This window comes from Ictidomys tridecemlineatus, chromosome 10 (assembly GCF_052094955.1).
Source record: "Ictidomys tridecemlineatus isolate mIctTri1 chromosome 10, mIctTri1.hap1, whole genome shotgun sequence".
In the NCBI taxonomy this organism is placed as follows: Eukaryota; Metazoa; Chordata; class Mammalia; order Rodentia; family Sciuridae; genus Ictidomys; species Ictidomys tridecemlineatus.
Genome location: NC_135486.1, coordinates 6,587,513 through 6,611,077, shown reverse-complemented (window position 1 = coordinate 6,611,077; position 23,565 = coordinate 6,587,513). Strand labels below are relative to the sequence as shown.

Genomic DNA, 23,565 nt, shown 5'->3' with positions numbered 1-23,565 from the left:
GGTAAAGATAAAATAATAAATGTAAAAAAAGTTTCTTGGAGAAGTTGCCCCTGAAGTATTGATATTTTCAAGAAGTAAATGCCTGAGCTAAAAGAGAAAAGCAGAATAAATAAAAAATAATAAATAGATCTCTAGGAACATGAAGCACCAGGAAAATTGAATCACCATTCACATTTTCAGTGGGAAATTTCCCCATTTTACATGACCTTCAACATTTAACCTTGCTTTATTGGCATTTTTTGCTTTTTGAAGTCAGAAGCAATTGATAAGCCGTGTCAGAGTGAATAAAGAACACTGGTTTGATTCTCAACATAAAGAATAAAATGTTTCCAAAATAACCAGCAAAACAATTTGAAACTGTCCTTTGCTTTGGGAAATATTAGCAGACATATGGTCACATGCGAATCTTAACTTTTCTGATAATACACTGGACACGATGGGGAGTCACCAAATTCAGAATGCAAATTTGATTTCTGATTTCAGAAAGAAAAAAAAACAATAATTGCCCCTTCTAATATGTCTAAGATGAATGGAGAAAATGTATACAGAAGAAATTTTTCTTTTAACTGAGTAATTGCAGAGAGCTAATGTTCCCTTTTCTCTAACCCCCAGCCCTAACCAGATTCTCCATCGTGCTCTTTTCTGAATGTATCCTGTGTATGACTATGTATTTTTTCTTTGTTTAAATTATAGGATTGCAATAGGATTCTTTGCAGTCAAAGCACTGAAGTGACAGCTGTTTATCATTATCCTCATCAAGGGAATGTAAAATAAAAATAGTAATTTGTCTCTGATCTTTGAGGCAAAAAAGAATGGTCTGCAAACATTTAACCTTTTATGTGCAGGTTCATTGATGCTGTTTACAAAATGTGAATAATGTTGTAGAAACCAGATTTCTTCTGAAAAATACAATGGACAGGCCTTGCGATTTTTTTTTTCTAAATAGCTTTTGAGAAACCTAATTCAATTTCAGCAATAAAAGCAACATTGTAAATGTGAAATTGTTTATAAGAATTGCTGTGGCTTTCTTATGAAATTATTTGCACACTATTTAAGACTGCACTACTTTAACAGGTGAGGGAATAAAAGTGTCAAAGGGGAAGCAACATTCAAGCTCAGGGCTTGACTGAAATGCCTGTTTTTTCACATTTTTGGTTTTTGCCTTTTCCCTTTCCTGAGCCAGAAAAAAATCTCTTATTTAATTATGTCATGAGCTTATTGGAGGACCATGGGAACCATTTTAAATAAGACTGGTGACTTCAACTCTTTAAAGGCGGGATAATGGAAAGTGAGCCATCCTGGTGGTGATGGGCGCATAAATGGTACAGACCAGTGGGCGTTTGCTGCCTCTGCTCCCACCAATGGTGGGCATTGGGCAACAACCTACAGGTCCACTCAAGAGATTTTTCCAGATAACTAACTCTTCTGTCGCCATCCATTATCATTATACAAAATTCTAAAACAGAGTGTAGCAATAGAGCGTTTGGCTTTTTCTCAGTGGATCCACTCACCATTGTGAAAACACTGTGGCCATGGAAACGCACTCAGGTTTCCCAGCTCCATATTATGGAGGATGTTTTCCCTGAAAACCTTTCCCTGCTCCCAATCATTCGTTTCTAATTTGCTGAGGCCGGAGAGGTACACGGCCAAACCTGTAAGAACCGCGTGAGGACCTGGCCAGGACGCCTCTGCGGGTGGTCCAGGCTGCACTCTGGCATCCTGTGCCCGGTATTTCCCTGATCAATTCGACAAATATTTATGTAGGGTCTGACGCCCGCCGACGGTGAACGCCACAAAGGAAGTCCAGAAACATGGGCCTTGCTCTGAGCGTCTGCAGCAGGGAGGACGCAGGGACAGATGAGTCGGTGAGTTTCAGACGCGCTAAGGGAGCTCTGGGCACTGCGGGCACTGTGGGCACTCCAGGGATGGGGACACTTGAACAGGACCCTGGAAGTAGGGTGGAGTTCAGAAGAAAGACTGGGAACCCTTCGTGAGTTTCCTCTAGTACTAGCCACCTGTGGTGGGGCATAATAAATACTGCGGAATGGAAGACGGACAAAAGCAGCCCAGGCCATTTCCCCAGGGTTGGGCTGTGTTTCGGAGGGGAGCCCAGATTGAGCCCGGGAAAGCTGGGGTCCTGCCGTAAGGAAATGTGGGTGATCAGATGCATTTCAAGAACCGAGCGCTCCATTTAGAGCCGCTCTTTGTTGTTGTTGCCTTTTATTTTGGCCTGGGCATAATAATTACTGCATTCAGCACCACAATTGAATTGATAAAAAGATCTTCATGACTGTGACTGAGCATGTCCATAGAATTGAGCTGTGATTGCAGTCAAAGGTTTGGATGGCCAAGGGGACATGCATGTGCAAGAAGCATCTGCAATACAGGAAAAGCCCTGATCTGATCCCGGCCACCCAGGGCTGACCCTGGATCTCAGGCAGGACTGAACCTTGTCTGCCTGCGTTGTTTTCATTTCTGTTCTTTGTTGTTCCTCCCCCTTCACCTGTTTTTGCCCTTTTATTCATTCTTTTCCCCCCCGTCTAAATAGCATCATTAGCATTATGAAACTATGTAAGATTAATATGAAATTCAGCAGGCATTAAGCCTCAGAGTTTTAAAAATGCTGACTTGAATTAAAAGAAAGACCTTTCTCAAATCTGATGTAGCTCTGTATTTTTTCCTTTTTAACTCTCTTTCAACCCAAAAGCTTCTGACAGTGTTATCTATTTATCTGTGGGGTATCAGCATGTATCTAAGTTCCTAATAAGTAACTTGGATGAGGATAACAGTGAATAACTGAAATGTGGGAGACAGAAGGGATGGGGTCTTGTCTCATATAAACTAGAATTCACATAATTGCATTTGCATTTAAGATACATTGAAACAATTGCTTTTATCTGAGACAGAAAAAAATGTGGATAGGAGGATTTTTTTTTTTTTTTTTAGAAATATCTGAAAAACCTGTGTAGCCTATCCTGCCCTGCTCTTTTAATCTATCTTAAAGGCCTCTATATATGGCTTTATATGAATATGAAAATTTTATTTTTCAAATGTTTTCAGCACAATTTAAAATATTGCTTTTTAAGCAATCTTACATTTAAAAAATTGTAAATATTTATTTGGGGAAAATCTCAATCTTTATATAATGAGTTTGCTTTCCATAAAATAACAGCTTTTCATCTATACAATACATACTTGAAACAAAATAATTTACATGGTTTCTTTAAAAACAACCACTCCTCCATTCTTAGGGTGAGGCTGATGCTCATGCCACACTCAAGAGCATCTGCAAACACTGCAAGAGAAGCAGGTGTTTCCAGACGCTACTAGAACAGCCACAAACAGCCCTGAGAGTGGAGCAGCTCTTCATGATGTTGATCACGATGAAGCGCTTTTGGACTCAGAGTGATTCCTTTGCTGCTACAAATCCTTTAAAATCACCATCACCATGCAAGGAATGGAATATTACAACCACAAGAAAATATACTGAGGATGCTGAAATGGGTACTTGAGAATGACTGGACAAAGACTGTAATCCTAAGAGGAAAAACAGTTGTGTCCAGAGTCCACTTCCTTCTTGTTATTTCTGCTATAGTTTGATTATGTTCCCTGAAGTTCATATGTTGGAAATTTCATCCCCAGTGCCACAGTCCTGGGAGGTGGGCCCAAGGGGAGATGGACAGTGCAGGAGGGCCTGCTCCTGGTGAGTAGAGTGAGGTGCTTAATAAAAGGAATGAGAGTGTATGTGAAGGTGGATCTTTAGGAAAGCCATTTGGTCTCTTCTTGCTTTCTTGCCCTTGCCCTTCTTCCTTCTGCCATGGGATGTTGCAGCAGTGGCCCTCACCAGATGCTAGCGCCATGCCCCTGGACTTTCCAGCCTCCAGAACCACAAGCCCCATAATTTGTGTTCATTATAAATTACCTAGCCTCTGATTTAAATCCTTTCGACATATGCTGAGGGATACGGGATAACTAGGTCAAATGGCGGTTCCATTTCTAGTTTTTTGAGGAATCTCCATACTGCTTTACAGAGGGGTTGCACCAACTTGCAGTCCCACCAACAATATATGAGTATTCCCTTTTCCTCACATTCTCACCAACATTTGTTATTCTTTTATCCTTGATAATTGCCATTCTGACTGCAGTAAGATGAAATCTCAGTGTGGTTTTCACCTGTATTTCTCTAATTGCTAGAGATGTTGAACATTTTTCATATATTTGTTGATCATTCACGTTTCTTCTTTTGAGAAGGATCTGTTCAGTTCCTTTGCCCATTTATTGATTGGTATAATTTTTTTTTGTGTTAAGCTTTTTGAGTTCTTTGTATATCTTGGAAATTTAAAATCAGCATACTGTAGTCACAAAGCCACATCAATGTTCATAGCAGCTCAATTCTCAATAGCTGAGCTATGGAACCAACCTAGATGCCCATCAACAGATGAATGAATGAAAAAGTATATATATATATTTCTTTATTCATTCCATTTTATTTATATATATTTATATATTATATACATATTTATTTATATATTTTATATATATTTATATAAATAAATAAAATGGAATATTACTCAGCCATAAAGCAGAATGACTTTATGACATTTGCCAGTAAATGGATGGATCTGGAGAATATCATGTTTAGTGAAAAAGGCAATTCCTCCAAAACAAAGGTTGAATGTTTTCACTAATATGGGGAAGCTAAACCACAATAAAGGGAGGGGAGGGGAAGAAGAGAAGTTCATAGATTAGACAAAGGAGAATGAAAGGAAGGGAGGGGGTATAGGAAGAGGAAAGAGTACAGTAAGTATAACATTATTTTCCTATGTACACATACAAAAATACCTAAGTGAATCCCACCATGTGTCCACCCATAAGAATGGGATCCTAATTAGAATAAGATATATTTAATGCTTGTATAAATTTATCAAAATGGATTCTACTGTCATGTATAACTAAGAACCAATTTTAAAAAAAAAAGAAACACATTTTTTTTTTAAATTACCCAACCTCAGGTAGTCTATTACAGCAGTAGGAAACAGACTGAGACACATCTCCTACCCCTCTTCTGAAATTATGTGTATGCGTGCGCACGTGTGTGCAAGCTCAAGAGGATGGAGATATGAAGTCTAGAAAACAAAACTGTCTTTATATCACTTTAATGCTGATGTTTGCTTTGGCTATCAGATTTTTCTGCTGTTTCTAAAAAGTGGCAAAAGTTTAGAGAGGTGAGATTGCTTACAGATCAGCAACTCCCAGCTGCGTATGTAATACAAATTAAAACTATTTTATGGTACACTTTATAAAAACAAGCAATTATCGTTTGAAAAAATTCTGTATTGTTTTAGAGTTTGTAGTACATGAGACTGTTCTGAGGATTGTATTAAGACTTATAAAGAAGGCTTGAGAGTTAGGAGAGAAAGTCAACACGGGTTCTTAAAAGTTTTCTTTCTCTAGTTTGTTTTTAAAATAGTTTACCTGCAGAAATCAGGTTGCAATTACTAAAATCAGATTATAACTACTAAAGATGAGTTTATAATTTTAAATGATTTTTTTTTATGACCTGTGTCAAGATTTTTTTCACAAACTTACAAGGTAACTTTAAAGATGCAAATGTTAAGAAAACACCTGGGCTGGGATTGTGGGTCAGAGAGCACTTGCCTCACACTTATGAGGCACTGGGTTTGATCCTCAGCACCATTTAAAAATAAATAAATAAAGATATTGGGCTGGGGATGTGGCTCAAGCGGTAGTGCGCTTGCCTGGCATGTGTGGGGCTCTGGGTTCAATCCTCAGCACCACATAAAAATAAAATAAAGATGTTGTGTCCACTGAAAACTAAAAAAATAAATATTAAAAAATTCTCTCTCTCTCTCTCTCTCTCTCTCTCTTTAAAAAAATAAAGATACTATGTCCATCAAAACTAAAAAAAAAATTGGAAAAAAAATTTAAAAAAAGAAAACACATTACTGCATATATTCACACCCCCCCCCCAATTGTTCCTTTTCCTAACTATGGCTTTAAAGGTTCTAGATATGTTACTTACTAGTGAATACCACAGTTTTTCCTCTGATTATTGTTCGTGTTTACAGAGGGCATATAAATGGTTTCAACTTAAAGTAGATAAAATGGTTTCTGAACTAGAGAATTTTTTAGTTAAATGAAAGACTTGAGAGGATAATTTTTCTTAGAAATTCCCACAAGATTTCATGCCCCACTGGTAGCCAAATGAATCAAGGAGATCTGACAACATGATCTAACTCAATATAATTCCTAGCAGTATTCCTCCCTTGCAATGGCAATATGCATAAAATAGAAAACTTCTCAATCAAATACCCGTCTGCAGCTTCCCTAAAATACAAGTTTAAAACCCGCCTGGCTTAGGTGGAACACCTCAAGTGCCCAACCCACTCCCGTCTGAGGGAGTGGGAAAAGCTGAGAGGAGAGCAACGGAATCACGCGACCCATATTTACCTCTTGGCTCCGTCCTGGCTAGCTTGGCGAACGTCAGTGGTCCTGGCTAGCTTGGCGAACGTCAGTGAAGTTCACGTTGGGAGGTGACACAGTTTTTCTAAGCTCCAATTCTTGTGCCCACACAAGGAGTGCCTTCTGATCACAAGATGAATTGTGGCAAAGGCCCTTGCCACCGTGCCTACAGGTACTAGGTGCTCGGGAGACATTCACCACTTTTGTTATTTGGGATGACTGATGTAAATCATACAAGTGACATCCGAGTTTATGAAATTCATAAATATAACCTTGGGTTAAAAGATAGATAACCTCCAGAGGATCTATTCCCTCCCACCCTCGGGGAGCTGGGGAAGGTCCTGGCCTCATCCTGCAGCTCTAGGGAAAAGGCTACTAGCAGCCCCAGATCCCACACCACCTGCACTCGGCCATGGGAACCAGGGAAGGTCTCCTCCCCAGTCCAGTCTTGGGACTGTGCCCTCGGTTGCCCAAGTCCCAGGATTGCCTGTGCGATACTTGGGAAGGTCCCAGCTGCCTCCCGCAGCTCTAGAAATACAGCTCTCAGTGCTCCAAACCTGCTGGCTGGGAAAGGTTTCCTCCCAGACCACAGCCTTGGGACTCCAGCCGCTGATGCCAAAGGTCCTGCCTTCCCCTGCACCTGTCTTGAGGGGTCCCGTGAAAGGTTCTGTCCATGTCCTGCAGGTCCAGGACACAGCTACCAGTGCCTCAAATCCAGCACCACCTGCATTTGCCCCACAGGAAAGAGGAAAGTCTCCTTCCCTGGCTCACAGCCTTGGTATTCAAATTTCTGGTGCACAAAGCTCTGGCATCACCCGAGCTTTTCCCCGGGGACCAGGGGAACATCCCACCCACATTCCAGAACTGCAGATATCAAAGCCATAAGCTCCAGTGCCACCTATTCCTGACCCAAGGGGCCTAGGGAAGGTCCACCCCACAGCCCACAGACTTGGACCACGGTTCCTGGTGCCAAAAGCTCAGGCATCACTTGGCTTTGTCCCTGGGGACCTGGGTAAGGTCCAGCCTGGGTCCTGCCAATAATAAGGCCCCCAAACTCCAGCACCATCTGCAATTACCTCATGGGACTCAGGGAAGTTCCCCGTTTGCATCCCAAACTTTGAGTATGTGGTTACTGGTGCCACAGACCTCAGTGTCACCTGTGCTTAGGGAAGGTGGCGACCCATCCCTTGACTCCAAAACCGTGGCTGCTGCTGCCACAGGCCTGGGTACCGCCAAAGTTCAGCCTAAGGGTCTTGGGGAAGGGCCTCTTCACATCTTATGGCTCAGGGGACAGGAGCTGCTGGTGACACAATGTTTTGGTGTCACCGGTGCTTAGTCCAAAGGACATTAGGACAGCCTTCTCGACATCCTGCATCACTAACACTGTGGTAGCGGCCACCACATGCACAGTTTTACTAGTGGGTTTGAGTCTGCGGAGTCCCACCACATGCACATTTGGGAGTCCACTGCAAAGCCACAGACTCTGTCATCTAGACTATCGAGGCACTCACACTACTCAGATCAACGAGAGCCAAAGAAATCACAGAGACTACATTTTTGAGCTCACATATAATGACCAAAGTCAAAGTGTCTACTCAACTGACACACTGTATCTCATCTAAATAAAAAAATCTTGTCCTATAAAAGCTACTCCATAAAACCGGAAGAGGTGCACAGAAATCAATGTAGGGATGTAGACATTTCACTACATGAAAGGCAATAAGACATCTCCAAAAAAAACAGTGCTCCAGAAATAGGTCCAATTTGAATGAAAATCTATGAAAGGACTAAAAAAGAACTTGAATATCCTATGGAAATGCTGAAACAAAAGGATACAGATAATAAAAAGAAATTAGAAAAACAATTCAGGATATGAATGAAAAATTCAAAATAGATATAGAAATCATAAAAAAGAACCCATCAGAAACCTCTGAGCTAAAAATTTCAATAACAAAACAAAAATGGACGGCTTCAATAACAGAACAATTTCTGAACTTGGGATTAGGTCTTTGAATTAACCCCCAAAAAAACAAACAAACAACAATAAGAAAAAACCCCAAACCAGAAAAACAGAAAATAATACAAAAACAAGAACAAAAAAAGTATTTAAAAGAGTAAAGAAAGCCTATGGGACAGAGGATACCATTAAGTGAACGAATATTTGCATTGTGTGAATTCCAGGGGTGAAGAAAAGAGGAAAGGCATGGAAAACCTGTTTTAAGCAAAAACAGCTCAAATTTTTAAAATAGATGTGGCCACCCAGATATAAAAACCTCAAAGAACTTGATTCTTCCAAAAAGACCTTTACCAAGACACATTATAGATGCAGGGTCAAAAGCATGAGCCAAGCAGAGAATTCTAAAAACAGCAAGAGAAAAGCATCAACTCACATATAAAGGAATGCCCATTAGACTCACAGTATATTTCTTAACAAGCAACCTTACAGTCAAAGTCCTGAAAGAAAAAATCTGCCAGCAAAGAACACTATACCCAGCAAAACTATCCTTCAGAAATGAAGGGAAAAGATAGTCTTTCCTGATAAAACAGAAACAGGGAATTCATCACCACCAGAGCAGTCTTATAAAAAATACTTAAGGAAGTCCTATGCTAGACTCAAAAGGACAAACCCACCATCATGACCACACAGAAATGTGCAAAGCTCACTAGGAGAACAGGTTCATGAAAAGAAAGAAACTTAAACTTTAGTGTGACAGAAAACTACCAAATCAAAAAACTCAATAACAGGTGGAAAGGAACAAAGAATATTCAAAACTAGCAGAAATCAACTGAAGGGCAGGAAGAAGTTCATCTCTCCCAGTGAAAACCTTGAATGAAAGTGGATTAAAGTTCCAAAGATACTTTCATGCTCATGTTTACTGCAGCATCATTCACATCAGCTAAAATATGAATCAAGCAAGATGGACATCAGTGGATGAATGGATCAAGAAAATCTGGGCTCTATACTCATTGAAACATTCTTCAGCCATAAAAAAGAATGCAGTATGGTCATTTTTAGCAACATGGACTGCACTGCAGGTCACCATGTTAACAGAAATAAGGCAGACACAGAAAGACACATACCACATATTCTCTTTAATTTTTGGAAATTTAAAAGTCAGTATTGTAAGAAGAATAGAATGGAATGAAATAGTGGTCACTAGACTGGGAAGGACAGTGTCGGGGGATGGAAAGAAATCCAATAAGAGGCACCAAAACAGAGTGAGGTGGAGTTAGCTGTTTTCCTATAGCACAATTATTGATCCACTTCAAAAATAACAAGAACAACACGAAATCCTCACAGGTCAACATGCTAATTTTTGAGGAGATGGAAGTCTTTGTCACCCTGATCTGACACATTGTGTCCATGTATTGAATTACCATAATGTATCCCATAAAAATGTGCAAATATCGTGTCTCCAGAAAACAATAAATGAAACTCAAAGGGTCCCTTGCAGACTGTTTCTTTTAGGTGTTTTCTAAACCAGACAATGAAACTGGGCTACGATCTTACTAATAAATATTCCTGCTTTACTGCTTGAGCGTGAAAGCATGGACTTACTCTTTGGAGGCCCTTAGCTCTGACCTTCGGTGGCCATAAGAAAAGGAAGGTATATTTAAGTGCAGAGGAAACAGAGTTATTCAGAAGGCGTGTGTGGAAGGCGCGCCCACTCACTTTGGTAATGCAAGCTGTCTGCTCTGCATACTGTAAGGATACAGGAGCGCATGAGGGTGGGCTGGGCTGATGGCTTCTGCCAATTCTTCTAGAGATACTGTGATTCAACAGTGTGTCTATACACACACACACACATTTGTGTATTTTAGCTCTGAAATTACCAGGCTGTCAAGGAACCTAGATTTGCTGGTCAAAAGGGAAAAATAATAGCTTTATTTGTAATATTTCTAGGAACACAGGCCAACTCAACAAACAAGAGTTGAAGTTTAAGAGCCCTCACATCCAGTGTCTTGGGGATCCTCGCAGCAGACTTTGGACACAGAAATATAGGGAAGGGAATGGAGCCTGTGGTGGGAAGGGAGACATGGATTCTGCCACACACTAACAGGAATGCTGAGCAGTTCAGTTAAGCCCTGTGTCCTTCAGTTTTCTGTTGAGGAAGGCTACCTGCTGCCATAGTTACCCGTCAAAGGGTCGGTGAGTGGATGACCTGGCAAACAGTAATCAGCCCATAAATAGTAGCCATTGTTCTCCTCGCCTTTTTAGAAAGAAGAAATTAAATACGGGGGAATGGAGGTCCAAACTGGAGGCTGATCTAATTTTCCTTGGGCATATACTTTATGCTTTTTCTCATTAGCGAGGCCTCAACAAAACTGAGTACTAAAAGGGAAATTGAGAACTATTTCTTACTTTTCAACAAGTGATGACACAGTATTTCAGAATTCCAAGTCTAGCACTCTCTCATGCAAGATAATGCCAGCCACGATTCTAGCAGCCCATTAAAAAAGCGAAAAAGATATTCATTTTCATCACGACTTAAATGTACTACAAATGCTCCCATTATGAGATGTTAATGGGCCGAGCTGTGCCTCTCCCAAATTCATACAGTGACGCCTCACGCCCAGACTGATACTTGTTACGTCAAGGGCAAACTTGAACACAGACATACACAGGTGAGAGCAGGTGATGGTGGAGGACAGGGCCATCCAGGAACCATGCAGGGAGGCCTCAGAAGGCACCCATCTGCCACCACATCCCAGACGTCTAGCTTCCGGAATTGTGAAAACATGCATTTATTTTGCTTAAGCTACTTGGCCTCGTGTTAATTTGTTCTGATGATCCTCTTAAACTAATGCAATAGGCCATCAATGAATCCATATAAAATTGTTGATGAGATATTTCACATCTTTGTTTTAATACTGAGATTTAAAACCCAGTGTGTATATAGTACTCATAGCACGTGGCCGTTGCAGCCACATTTCAAGTGCTCAGTAACCATTCACAGCTAGAGGCTACCGAGGGACACTCTAGGTGCACACCACAGGAAGATTATTTTTAGCGTTCTAAAGAAACACATGATCATTAAAAACAAAACTGTATAAGATACCGATAAAGAAAAAGCAACTCTAGGAGGAATGAATTAATTGATGACTTATTAACAATCTTATTCTTAAATTCAAATCTATCGCCAAGCCATATTGATGTATTATTCCAATAAAAATAGTCACATTAGGTGGTTATTCTCAACACAGCTACCTGATAAATCCAATGTTCTTTAGGTAAGTGTGCAAAGTTTAATATCCTGTTGGATGCAGTGTCAAAAGAGACTCCGAGAGAATATAAAAAGCTGCCATTAAATTAACCAGTCATGCGGTTAATTGTAACTTCTATTCAAATATTGTGAGAACATAAAGTCCCAGGGGCATTTATAGCTTGAGGAGGAGGAGAGGGAACAACACGCCTTACAGAAATCCACTTGAAAGGGGGATGGCGTTGGTATCACACTCAGTTCTCAGCCATCACGAGTGACCTTCTCACTGCGGGTTTTGTGCACCCTCCCTGGGGTTCCGACCTCAGCTCACTGCACATTCTGTTGGTCATCATCAAGGAAACTCTCCCAAGTCAGATGAAGTTGCTACACATCGATGTTCTGTTAAAAAGTCTGTCAGACAGCTAAGAATGAACTTCCTCATCAAGCTGAAGGGATATCAGGAAAAGCCTGCCAGGTTTTCTTTGTTTGTTTCTTTGGTTTCTGTTTTGCTTTTCCTGTGGAAGCTTGTTTTACGCCTGTCCACTGATGGCTGATGTTAACGGAGTGTAACCAAAACGTTCTTAAAGGACCTGGGGTTTGGCTCAGTGGCAGAACGCTTGCCTAGCATGTGCGAGGCTCTGGGTTTGATTCTCAGCACTGCATATAAATAAATAAAGTCCATTGACAACTAAAAAAAAAATTTTTTTTTAAATTTCTTAAAGCCACTACTCTTGTGACAAGCCTGCATTTGAAGCATATGACCATTCACAGCCAGGGGCAGAACTTTCCACTCTCTTTCATGCTCCCTTCTACAGGATGCACGACTCACCTCTCTGGATAACCTTTAAGAACAAGAGAAACACAGGGCAGCCTCTACATCACCCACTAAAGTTCTGTTTCTCAACCGGGAGTCCATGGGTGTATTCCTAGGGCTATGGAAAATTTGCAATGATAATGTAAACATTCTGTTTTTCAATTTACTAAATCTTTTAAATGTAATGACCTCAGTGACTATACTTTTATCATTCTATGCTTTGGTATATCAGTTGGTATTTCTTAAAAGGCTCCTTTTCAAAAATCATAACCATAACATGACTGTCATGCCAAGAGTATTTAACAAGAATTGCCTAACATCAATGACTACCTATAAAATCTTTTAAAATATATGTAAAGTAGAGGAAAGAGAACAGTATAAATTAGCCTCTAGGTGCTCATGACTCTGCTTTTAAAATCCACCGCAGGGTCAGCCTCGGGCCACCGATCCTTCTCCACTCTTGTGAGGTCAACCCCAGATATCCAGTGTCACATTACATTATTTAAGTATGAATTCTTAGAAGATAAAAGCCCTAAGAAAACAACCACAAAACTACTGTCAATAGGTGTCATTTATGCATCTAGAAGTGCTGGTAGTAATTTTTAAGTTTATCACATGTTTAGCGTCCTCACTTTCTTTGCCCAATTGGCTTTGAAAAAAAGTATTTTTGAGTTTATGTTTACAATGGAGTCCAGATAAGTTCATGTGCTGTGATTCTAGATATCTTAGGTCTATTTTAACCTGCAGACTTCTCCCTGATCTCTCTCTCTCTTTTGATAATTTTTTTATTAAAAAACAAAATCATTTGTCCTGTAGATCACGCCCACTTCCCTGCTCCAGTCTCCCCTGGCTGCCCTCTAGTGGGCTCTGCTACCCTCTGGATCTTCTACAAGTTGGAGTTTTATCTGGAGGCTCAAGGATTACCCTTTAACTGCCTCCTCTTGAGTTAGGAAAAGAATTTATATCAAAATTGACAGACCAGATACAACGTTGTCCAGCAGAGAACGATCCCCTTACAGAGAGCATGAACATCATGTTCTGCCGCAGGGTCCATGTTGGTCTACACCAGTTTAGCAAATAGTAGATGACGATCACAGTCAGCCCCTGTGATATATTAAACATCTAACCCATGACGAGAAAGGTTCCAGGTTCCCTGGAGATTGGAGGGAGGACTGCAGCATGGTTTGTGCTCCTGAGAAGGTGACCATCTATTGTGGGAGGAGCTGGTCAACAAGCAGGAGCACTGTGTCCCGGTTATCGTGTGTGGGGACTGCTAAGTGGTGTGGGAAGCCCGTTAAGTGTGGCTGGCGTTCCAGGAGCCGAGAGCCTGGCAGAGGGTTCTGTGACTGGTAAGGCTCTGTGGAGAAGGGGGTGAGCCTGACCTGGCTGTACCGGGGCATGCAGACACACCCCAAAGGCTCCGGGCAGCGGGAATGGGCTGGTGTGGCTGGGGAAACGTTGGGAGGGCATGGTGGCCAGCATGTGGAGCAGGGGGACGGGGGAGAGTGGGCAATGAGTGTTGAACTGTGGACAGCACGAGTCAGGCTAAAGGGATGAGATGGCACGTGGGGGCTGGCAAAGTCACTAGAAAGGATGTGCTCAAGTGACAACTTAGGCAGTTAGTGTGGCAGCTGTTTTTAGGCTGGATTTGTTGAAGGAGGGTCAGGCTGGAATTAAGGAGACCAGCTGGAGATTTCATTAATTCAGGCAAATAAACGGAGGCAGGGAAATCAATTTTCATGAAAAAAATGATTTTTTTTTTTTTTTTTTTTAGCAAACTTTGAGTAGATACTTAGGACATCTAGAATCACAGACTGTGGGTCCAAAGGTTACAGCACAAAGCGTAGAGTGAGAAATCTTTCGCAGAGAGGCAGAAGCGGGATCGATGACCATAGGAAATTCACCTAAAACCACTGCGTGTACAGAGGGCCCAGGTCACTTTGGGTTCAGCGAAGCCCTTGCTGAGTGCCTGGGCTCAGAGAGTGTTTCCAGAGTGAAGAATGAAAAACACAGGGGAGGAAAGTGGTGTGGGGAGCCGCAGTTAAGGAATGGGGGGAGTGCTGGGAAGGAGACCAGGCAGGAAGAAGAGCGTGAGCAGGTGGCGGCTAGGCTACCCCATGGAAGGCTTTCCAGGTCAAGGTCAGAGGGTGCCAGGTGCCAGTGGTTTATTCTGAACGATGTGGGAATCCTTAGAAGAACCTTCTGTGGGACCGAGTGGGGGATCAGAGAGAGGGGCAGGGGGAACGTCATGAACGTCATGAGTGGGGTCAGGTGGAGAATGTGGAAGGGGAAGTAGAAGACTCTGTAAATCACACTCTGAGAGAAATAAGGGAAATGGTGTGGGGCCTGTCCTGCAGGGAAGATTTGCATACCTGAGGTTGAAAAGGAGCCAGTAGACAGAAGGCAGAACATTCTAGTAAAGGACAGATGAGGTTCAGTGTACTGGTTAGGAAGAACCTCAGCAAGAGTATCCTTCCATTCTGCATCCAGCCACACCAGGCCATTCACTGTCCCCAGATCAAACTCTACACATCACAACCTGTTGCCCCTTTGAATACAGATGACCTTTGACCTAGTAACTGCCAAAATTTTTCCATTATTCAAGCCCTGACTAAAATATCACCATCTCTGTGATCACCTTCTCTAGTCTGACAAATTGGAATTGATCTCTCCTTCCTATGTACTCCAAGCTTATTAAATTTTTTCTATCCTTAGGAATTAAAAAAAATTTCCATGCTAATTTCTTTCTAATAGGTCTTTTCTACTGAATTCGAATGCATTACACATTGATGGTATCTGTCTGAATTTCCTATTGCTATAACTGAATACCATGGATGGGGTCATTTATAAAGAAAGAGGTTCGCTTAGTTCAAGGTTCTGGAGGCTGGGAAGTTCAAGAGCATGGTGCTGGCGTCTGGTGGGGCCTTTTGGTGCGTCACCCTGCGACAGAGGTCGGCACAGGAGAAGACTGAGCGAGTATGGTAGCCCCGTTCTCTCTGCCTCTTCTTACGGAGCCATGAGTACCATCATGGGGGCTCCACCCTCAAGAATTTATCTAACCCTAAGTGACCCCCAAGCCCCACCCTCAAATACCACTAGCTTAGGAGTTGGGGATGAAGTTTCCAATATGCAAGCTTTTGGGAGACGCATTCAGATCGCTGCAGCATGGATTGTGGTTAATAATGAAGTGTGCTTTTCTTCACCGAGACCTCCAGGAAGGGTGCCCTGAGGCGGGGGTAGGAATGAGCCTCTGGAGTGAAGGTGAGGCACCAGGCTGTTTCTTCAGCCTGCTTCAATACTCTCCCCACGAGGTGAAGAGCTTGCTGGGAGGAAAAGGAGGGGACTGACGTGGCGGGGATCCCACTGCAGCAGGTGCTGGGCAGTCAGCTAGGAGGTGAGTAGGACCAGCCCACGCCCTGGGAGTGGCAGGTGTCGTCAATCTGCAGAGAGCCAGTTTTCCCAGTCAGTTTTCTTTTACTGGGTGCTCGCAGTAGGAGGGACAGGGAAAGAAGACTGGCTGGTACAGGGAGCTCCACCAGAGTCACTGATGCACTTTCAGCCTGGGGCCAGGCGGGCATTGCAGAGAGAGGCCGCAGACAGTGCTGAGATGCGGGGCAGGGAGCTTAGGTCAAGGGGAGACCTGTGCAGCCTGCTGTCCCCTGGGGAGATTTTAAATTATAAGAGACTGATTTAACTGGTCTGGGGTGGGGCCTGGAGCACCTGCAGTGTGTTAAGTGCTACAGCTGAAGAAACCCTGCAGTCAGGAGGTTGAGCAGAGCAGACTGGGGAAGTGCTTGCAGGTTCTGCAAGAGAGAGGGCCAAGAAACAAAAATGCTATTTATCGTCTCAGACCTGAAAAATCCCAGGAAAAAAGAAGGGTCTGAATTCACATAAAAGAAGGCATCCATGTTAAGATCCAAATATGATCTCAGCTAATTTCCACTGGACAGACGTCACCTTTCACTGATAGTCAAAATTGGTACCACGGTGGGCATGGGTGGACAGGAAAGGAAAAGTTAACAAACTTTCTTATTTTAAAAAGAACGTTGTCCATTCCAGGGCAGGCTTTGAGGGTCTTTCGGAGACCCATGAAGACTAAGGATAAGCAAAGAGGGATGCAGAATGCTTGGGAAATCCCACTGAGAGCCAGACCCAAGGTCAGTCAGCTCAAGTGACCAGGAGAGGGGACCCATGCGCGGGCGTGGAGCAGTCCTCTGACTTCAGTTTTAAAAGTTAGGCATAGCGCTGGTTTTCTTAGTAGCCATTTATGGTTCTCATTCATAAATTTGGCTCAAAGGTTTCTGAATTCATTTCTATCTCCTGCCAGCACCACCTTTCAGGACTAATGAGTTCCACAAGTTTACAACCTGCTGTGTGAAGTAGATTTCCTTTCATTTGCCCTAAACTTACTTCAGTCTGTTTTAAAGAGTGCCCTCCTTGTCCTGGGAAGAAAAAGTAAACAGGATTGGGAGATGAGGGCAGAAAAAGAGCCAGGTGTCATGAGGACCGCAAACTACCTTCAGCCCACAGCAAGGTTTTAAAAGGCAGACTCGGGGCTGGAATGCCTGACCTGGAGGGAGCTGGGCCTTGCACACAATGGCTCTGTTGTTCCTCCGCTGGACCCTTCCAGGGGCCCGCATCCTGTTTGGGGCTCTGCTGGAATGAAAGGGAGAGCTTGAATGTTGAGCCGATATCAAGAAAACTAACGAAACACCGACAGCGGAGCCCAGGAGAAAAATTAAAACACATTTGGAATTTTTGTTTGATTCAACAAATTTACTCCATACGAAAATATCTAGGAATCTACTTATAAGATGGAAAAGAGTTGTTTTACCCCCAAATTAACATATGAAGAAAAGGAGTCTGAATGCATCAGGTGGTGATTAAGCTTTGGCATAAGAAAGACTTTCTGACCCTGACAATTATATATCACGCTGAGTGTAGACAAACAGGCATGCATTTTATTTTATTTTTTTTTGAGAGGTCATATTTCCAAAATGATTTGGGGTTCATCCTGCCTTTGTCCATGCTCCAGGGGAATAAAATATGGCTGAGTGAGTTACTCACTCAGCAGGATACGGCTGGACAAGGTGAAGGAATGAACCAATGACCCGAGCGTCTTACAAAAGAAATGGCTTTGTGATCAAAATGTTAATGCGTGCAATTCTGAAAACTATAAGGAAACAACAAACAGCTTAAAAACATATTCATTTTAGTGGGCTGAGTTGTGGGACTAAAGTGTCTGCTGCATTTTTTCCTCCACAGTCATAGTATAAAGTTGATTATAGGAAAGTCTTGTGTTTTAATGGAAAATAGGGCAAAGGTTACATGCAACAGGAATCCAGTCATGTGGAGCTTGCAGAACGCAGGTTAGGCTCATAAAACTGCTCATTAAAATGCTCTGTTCTGAAGCAAAAGCAAATAAATGAGCTCAGGGAAAAGAGCCACAGAAATTGTCTAGAAACATTTCCATGAAAGACTGTGAAAATAGTTCTCCCTAGTCATAAGAAACGTGCAGTTATTGCTTATACAAATAGCCCACACTTAAAGGACTTTTAAATGCCTTCCCTGCAATGCTGGTTTTGACCTTCTGCCAAAAGCTACTTAATGTTTCTTTAGAAAAAAATCTGAATAGACTGTATGATGAGCAAAAAAAAAAAAAAAAAAAAATTAAAAGGCAGACACACCAGGAGTTTTCAAAACAGCACAAAAATGGTTTGGTTATTAACCCCGGCCCCAAATTCTAGTTTAAACAGCACATTCAAAAGTCCTATGTCAGTTTCGACACCAATTCCAAATTATAGAAAGGAAGACCGACAGCACCCTGACGATTTACTGGGTGATGAGTCTGTACACGTTACTATCTTACCACACAGAAAACGGAGCTTGAAGAACCTGAAACTCATAGTAGTAATGGCTGGTGGCAACCTAAGGAGCAGCAAGAGGACGTGAGCCAGGCGGTGGGCCCCCGAGCATCCAGACAGACTGCTCACACAGCGGCTGGCTGTTCCCCACGGCCACCAGCCAAAACCAACATCCACAGCCAGCAGCTCCCGTCACCTAGAGCGGGAAGCACACAGCTCCATGCCAATGCAGTGCGTGTGGGTGAGGGGCCCGGGCACCCACCCACCTTCACATAACTCCCGCGAGGCCCCAGGCCCCGGAGCCACCGGAGGGCCACCTGGTGCAGCACCCCGTGCCCGGCCAAGTGATGCCGGGAGTGGGCCTGCTGGTAGAAGAGGGACGGCTGGGCTCCGGGAGCAGCGCCAGAGCGAGGGGGTCATGTGGTCTGAGCTCACACCCCCGGCTCCATCTGGGGCTTGTCCTTCCACCATTTCCACAGAGCCTGAGAAGGGGATGGGAACAGGGGGATATGAGCATGGAAATTTGTATTTTTTTTAAGTAGAAGGAATTAGAGATGGCCACGTTCCCTTTTTGCTGCTTCAACTTATTTTATCTTCAGAAAAGCCTTCTGGAGCGCACTAGTGAGAGGCAATGAATCAAACCAAGAGAGACTCCTGCTAAAAGCCACAGGCTTCCTGCCCACATTCAGGCAGCTTTGGTCCTGATGTTCTTCTCTGGTCAGGGAGGGAACTGATCGAGAGCCTTGCAGACATTTGGCTAAAATAAAAATACAGGGCTACTCACAGAGTCAAACCAAACCTCGCATTCTGTGAGATAGCGGAGACATTTGATAAACACGTCTTGGCAACACCAGCTCATCTTTTTGAGAGTCAGCTATAAAAAGGGTATTTCCTAATTCACCAGCGCTGAACAAAAATCCCTGCCCTCTTCTTTCCCACTGGCCCGCAACACACCTTATTCAGGAATAATGGCTCCTTTGACTTAGATTTTTTGAAAACCAGCATTGTACTTTATATAGTGGCAGTTTACATTCACATACACACACACACACACACACACACACACTCTCACACACACTCACTCTTCCTGCTCCTCCCCACCCGCCTCCCCAGTTAGCAAGATTTAAAGCCTCTCATTTTTTATTCCTGAAGTCCCGAAAGGGAGAGTGCCATTCATGTGCCAAGGAACACAGCCATTCATTCCTGTTTTCCTTTTCTTACTCCCTGTGTACCCTCCCAACGGATGAAAGGCAGTCTGGGATGTGGGCTGCGAAGACAGAGGGAGGAGAGGAGGGGGAGGAGAAAAAGATGGCCTTTTAATAGCCCCCACCACAGAGAGGGCGCACAGCAGGAACCCTGAGCTTCAGACCCAGCCATTTCCTTCCCACTAAGCCTCCCCTTGGCCCACTTCTTATCAACAGGCAACTGGATGAGTAAATCTTATATCAAAGCAAAACTTAATGTTTTTCCTGATTGCCTCTGAGTCATCAAACAAAAGATGATGATAACCTTCCAGTGGTGATGTTATTAAATTTAATAAATGATAAGCTGTTTAGTGTTTGTGAGAAAATTTAAGTGCCTTGTCCTAAGGCCGACGGCCACCGGTCCAGCGCTGCTGCTGTCTTAATGTTGCTTGGGCTGGACTCCTTCTGGACCACTTCCCTCTTCTCCAAAGTGCACCTTCTCCTTTCCTTCCTTTGACCTTCGGTGGTAAGATGTCTGTTTGGGTTCCTGAAAAGGTCTTCATGAGGCCCTCCCTTTAACATGATGAGCTGGACAGCCAGGTCTACACTGGCAGTGTGCCTCTCTACACTTTGAGGATTATTCCATTATTTCCAGTTTCCACTCCTGCTCTGAAGAATTGCTCCCTGGTGTTCCGCATCTTTTCCCTCTGGATTCTTGTAAGGCTGTCTGGCTTTGGTGTCCTGCAATGTCATTACAATGTGTATCTGCATGCTCTGGTGCTCCTGGACCTTAGAATTTAGGGCTTTCATCGATTCTAGAAAAATTTTCATCATTCTCCTATTATCTTCTAGACAGATGATTAAACACACTAGACCTTCATATCCCCCCATTCCTGTCTCATACGCATTTCCATCTGTCTCTCCACGTTGCATTCTGGGCGGTTTATTTTTTTAATTTTTAATTTAATTTAATGTGTGTGTGTGTGTGTGTGTGTGTGTGTGTGTATTGCTGGGGATTGAACCCAGGGCCTTGTGCTTACAAGGCAAGCACTCTGCCAGCTGAGCTATATCCCCAGCCCCCTGGGCTGTTTATTTAATAATACATACAATCATGTGCAGGAGATGACTTACCCACCTCACAGGAACAATCTCTTCCCAATTCCAGGCTCACTGACATTAACTGGCAACTTAAAATCAACCACAGTGGGTTTTATTTATGCCATGGAAATTGGCATATGCTACAAATGGGGCTTTTTCTTCCTCCTGGAGAGCTGGATATGAAACCTCCATCTGTGCACCCCTGTACATAACCCATTTCACTTATTTTTTTCTTCAGTTGTTAAAAGTTTTAATTTCAATAATTACATTTTTCATTTCTAAAAGTTCTATTTAGTTACTTAAAACATATGACTTGTCTTTAAAACAGATAGCATTCTTTTCTCATATTTGTGATTTGCTCTTTTATAGTTCTAAACATTTTTTAAGCACAGTTCAAAATATTTTCTACTATTTGTTATTCTCTTGACTTGCTTGTTATGGTTTCTTTGCAATTTTTTTTTAAACTGCTGCCTTGTGTAAAGCTGGGCTTTATTTGTGTGGATCCTGTCAGATCTGACCTGAGGGTGGGCTCTTGCAGGGAGTACTCGGGTTTCTACAGTTCTCAGACTGAGTCCAACCCTGTCCCTTTGAAGTTCCTTTCTCAGCTTTGGGTCTGCTTGACCATCGGAGTGGTATGAAGCTGAAACCCAAGTTACATGCAGGGAGACCTATAAAAATGGATTCTCAAGGGCTGGGACACATAACCTTGGTCCCTTGGTCGGCAAATGAATTTTCCTGGATATGCCACTTTCATTGAAGATGGAGCTCTGGGAGGGGCCTGGGTTACGGGAAGGGTGTTGGTTGCAATTTCCCAACTTGTTCTGGCTGATCCCTCTTCTCTATCCGACTGTGCAAGCCCAAAGCTCTGGTATACGGTGGCACCAAATCCCCCCAGCTCAGCCGTGGCTTAGCCTTCTGCTTTCCAGCTCCTTCTTATCTCCCGGCCCAGGGCGATCTCATCTTTGATCAGAGATTTGAAAGAGCACTTGTCACACTGTCTTCAGTTTTGTTAGATATTTTGAAGTCAAGAGAGAGAGAGTCTAAAAAACCCTGCCGGAAACCAAAGTCCACGTGTCTTTGGGAAAGCCTAGAATCACAATGACTTGGGGACTCTTGATTAGTCTTAGCCTCTTCTTTTCTTCAAATACACGAAGGCAGAAATTTCTCTTAACACAAACACATTTATGTACTGAGAACTACTTGGCGTTAGCACCATTATAAGTTAATTCAGAATGATTATTGATCCTTATAAAACACATTGTAAACCATGAACAAGTGGAATCAGAAGTTGAAACGGAAAATGGTTTACATCCTAACCACCATTTTGTGGCCAAATTTTATTTGGGCTTTATATATTGTAGACTTCTGATTTCCTTTGTTGCCCATAATGATACTGTGCACTGTTCATATAAATGTGTACTTTGTATAAATGTGGAGGAATACGGTTTCTGTATTCTATTATTAATATGATTTGTTTTGAGGTTTAGACCAACTTTGTGACATAGGTTTAGACTTAGTATTTCATTTTTTAGAAACTCAGAGTAAAAAAATTGCACAATTTTCCCAAGATCAAATTAGTGGAAGAACTAGAATTGAAACTCAGGCTTCCAGATTCTAAGTTCAGTAATCAAGAACACAGGTAAATCAGGAAGACTGGGCCATTATATCTGGAAGACGTCTTGCTGGTCGACAAGAACCCGTGATCACATCAGGGCGCCATTACACTGCAGCTAGCAGCTCCTCCGTGTAGATTTGGACTTTTTTTTTTTTTTTCTGATGGATAAAAAACTAAATGAAGCTCAGAAGAAGAAAAACCCTTAGCTTCTTGAATTCTTTAAATACTTGCCATAGAGTTTTAGTCCCCAGACCTTAATTTCACTAATAGTGAGACAAGACTGGCATGAGCCTTGGGAATTCTGAGGGAAATGAAGACCAATTGATTATGACTGGTTTATTACAAAAACTGGTCTTCATTTTCCCCAGAAATGGATTGAGATGGGGATTCAAAAGGGACAGAAACTCCAGGGGCCTCTTCTACTTAGCTGAGGGGGGGGGATCACAGGGAGCATTTTCAGGGAAGAGAAACAAACAACTCACTATGGTGTTTGCTGGCGTCTATTGGAGAGGAATTCTGAGTCGATTTGGTCTGCCTTCCTTTAAGTCCTCCAAAAGACCTGAGCCACTCGAGGTTTAGAGCGTAGACAGCACAAAAAGGCCTTCAAGAGGAGGCAGGAGCAGGTACCTTAGAAGCCAGGGGTGCCGGGTACTGATGGTTTCTGGCTGTGTCTTCTGAGAGTGCACCAGAATCACTAAATGAAGGAAGCAATTTTTCCTTACCACTGTAACTACTGAAGCTGAGTTCCCTGGTATTTCTACAACCACAGGTACAGTCCCAGCAGCCTCAAAAGACACCCCCTTATTGCTTAAAATATTATGTTAGCTAAAAGATGAGCAAGTATGCTAAAGTAGCCAGCAGCTCAATTTTAGTTCAGCTTTAACCGCCTATGTTCTTTAGTTTTGCTTTTCCTGAGGGTGACACTGAAGTGACTGAGGAAATCTTTAGTTCAGAGAAGTTCTAAGTAGATAACTGGAGCAGAGGACCGTGTGCTGAAGTCCTGCACATCCCTTGTCTCTTTCCAGTAATGCTCATCTGCAAAGAAAAAAAGCTCACACTGCAAATTCAGATAGTCCTCAGCTTATGATGGAGTTACCTGCTAATACATACTGTAAGTCAGAAAAGCTTCCAATATGCCTAACCTAGAAAATGTCACAGTTTAGTACCACAGTTTGCTATGGAATGTGGGTTGTCTCCTCTTTGATCCCGAGATTGCCTGGGAGCTGCAGCTCGCTGCCACTGGTACAGATCACAGGACAGTATTATACTGCCGATTTCTATCCCGGGAGAAGATCAAAATTCA

The 23,565-nt window shown here is 42.7% G+C and overlaps 1 protein-coding gene and 1 long non-coding RNA gene across 7 annotated transcripts in view; one reads left to right on the top strand and one right to left on the bottom strand.

The window, feature by feature from the left end:
• Window positions 1-23,565, bottom strand: part of Dnm3 (dynamin 3) — a 460,170-nt gene that overhangs the window by 38,375 nt on the left and 398,230 nt on the right. The window lies entirely within an intron of this gene.
• LOC120887506 (uncharacterized) lies at window positions 1,467-3,750 on the top strand. The gene is made up of 2 exons (XR_013426352.1): window positions 1,467-1,865; window positions 3,252-3,750. It is a non-coding gene; the product is annotated as an uncharacterized LOC120887506 (long non-coding RNA).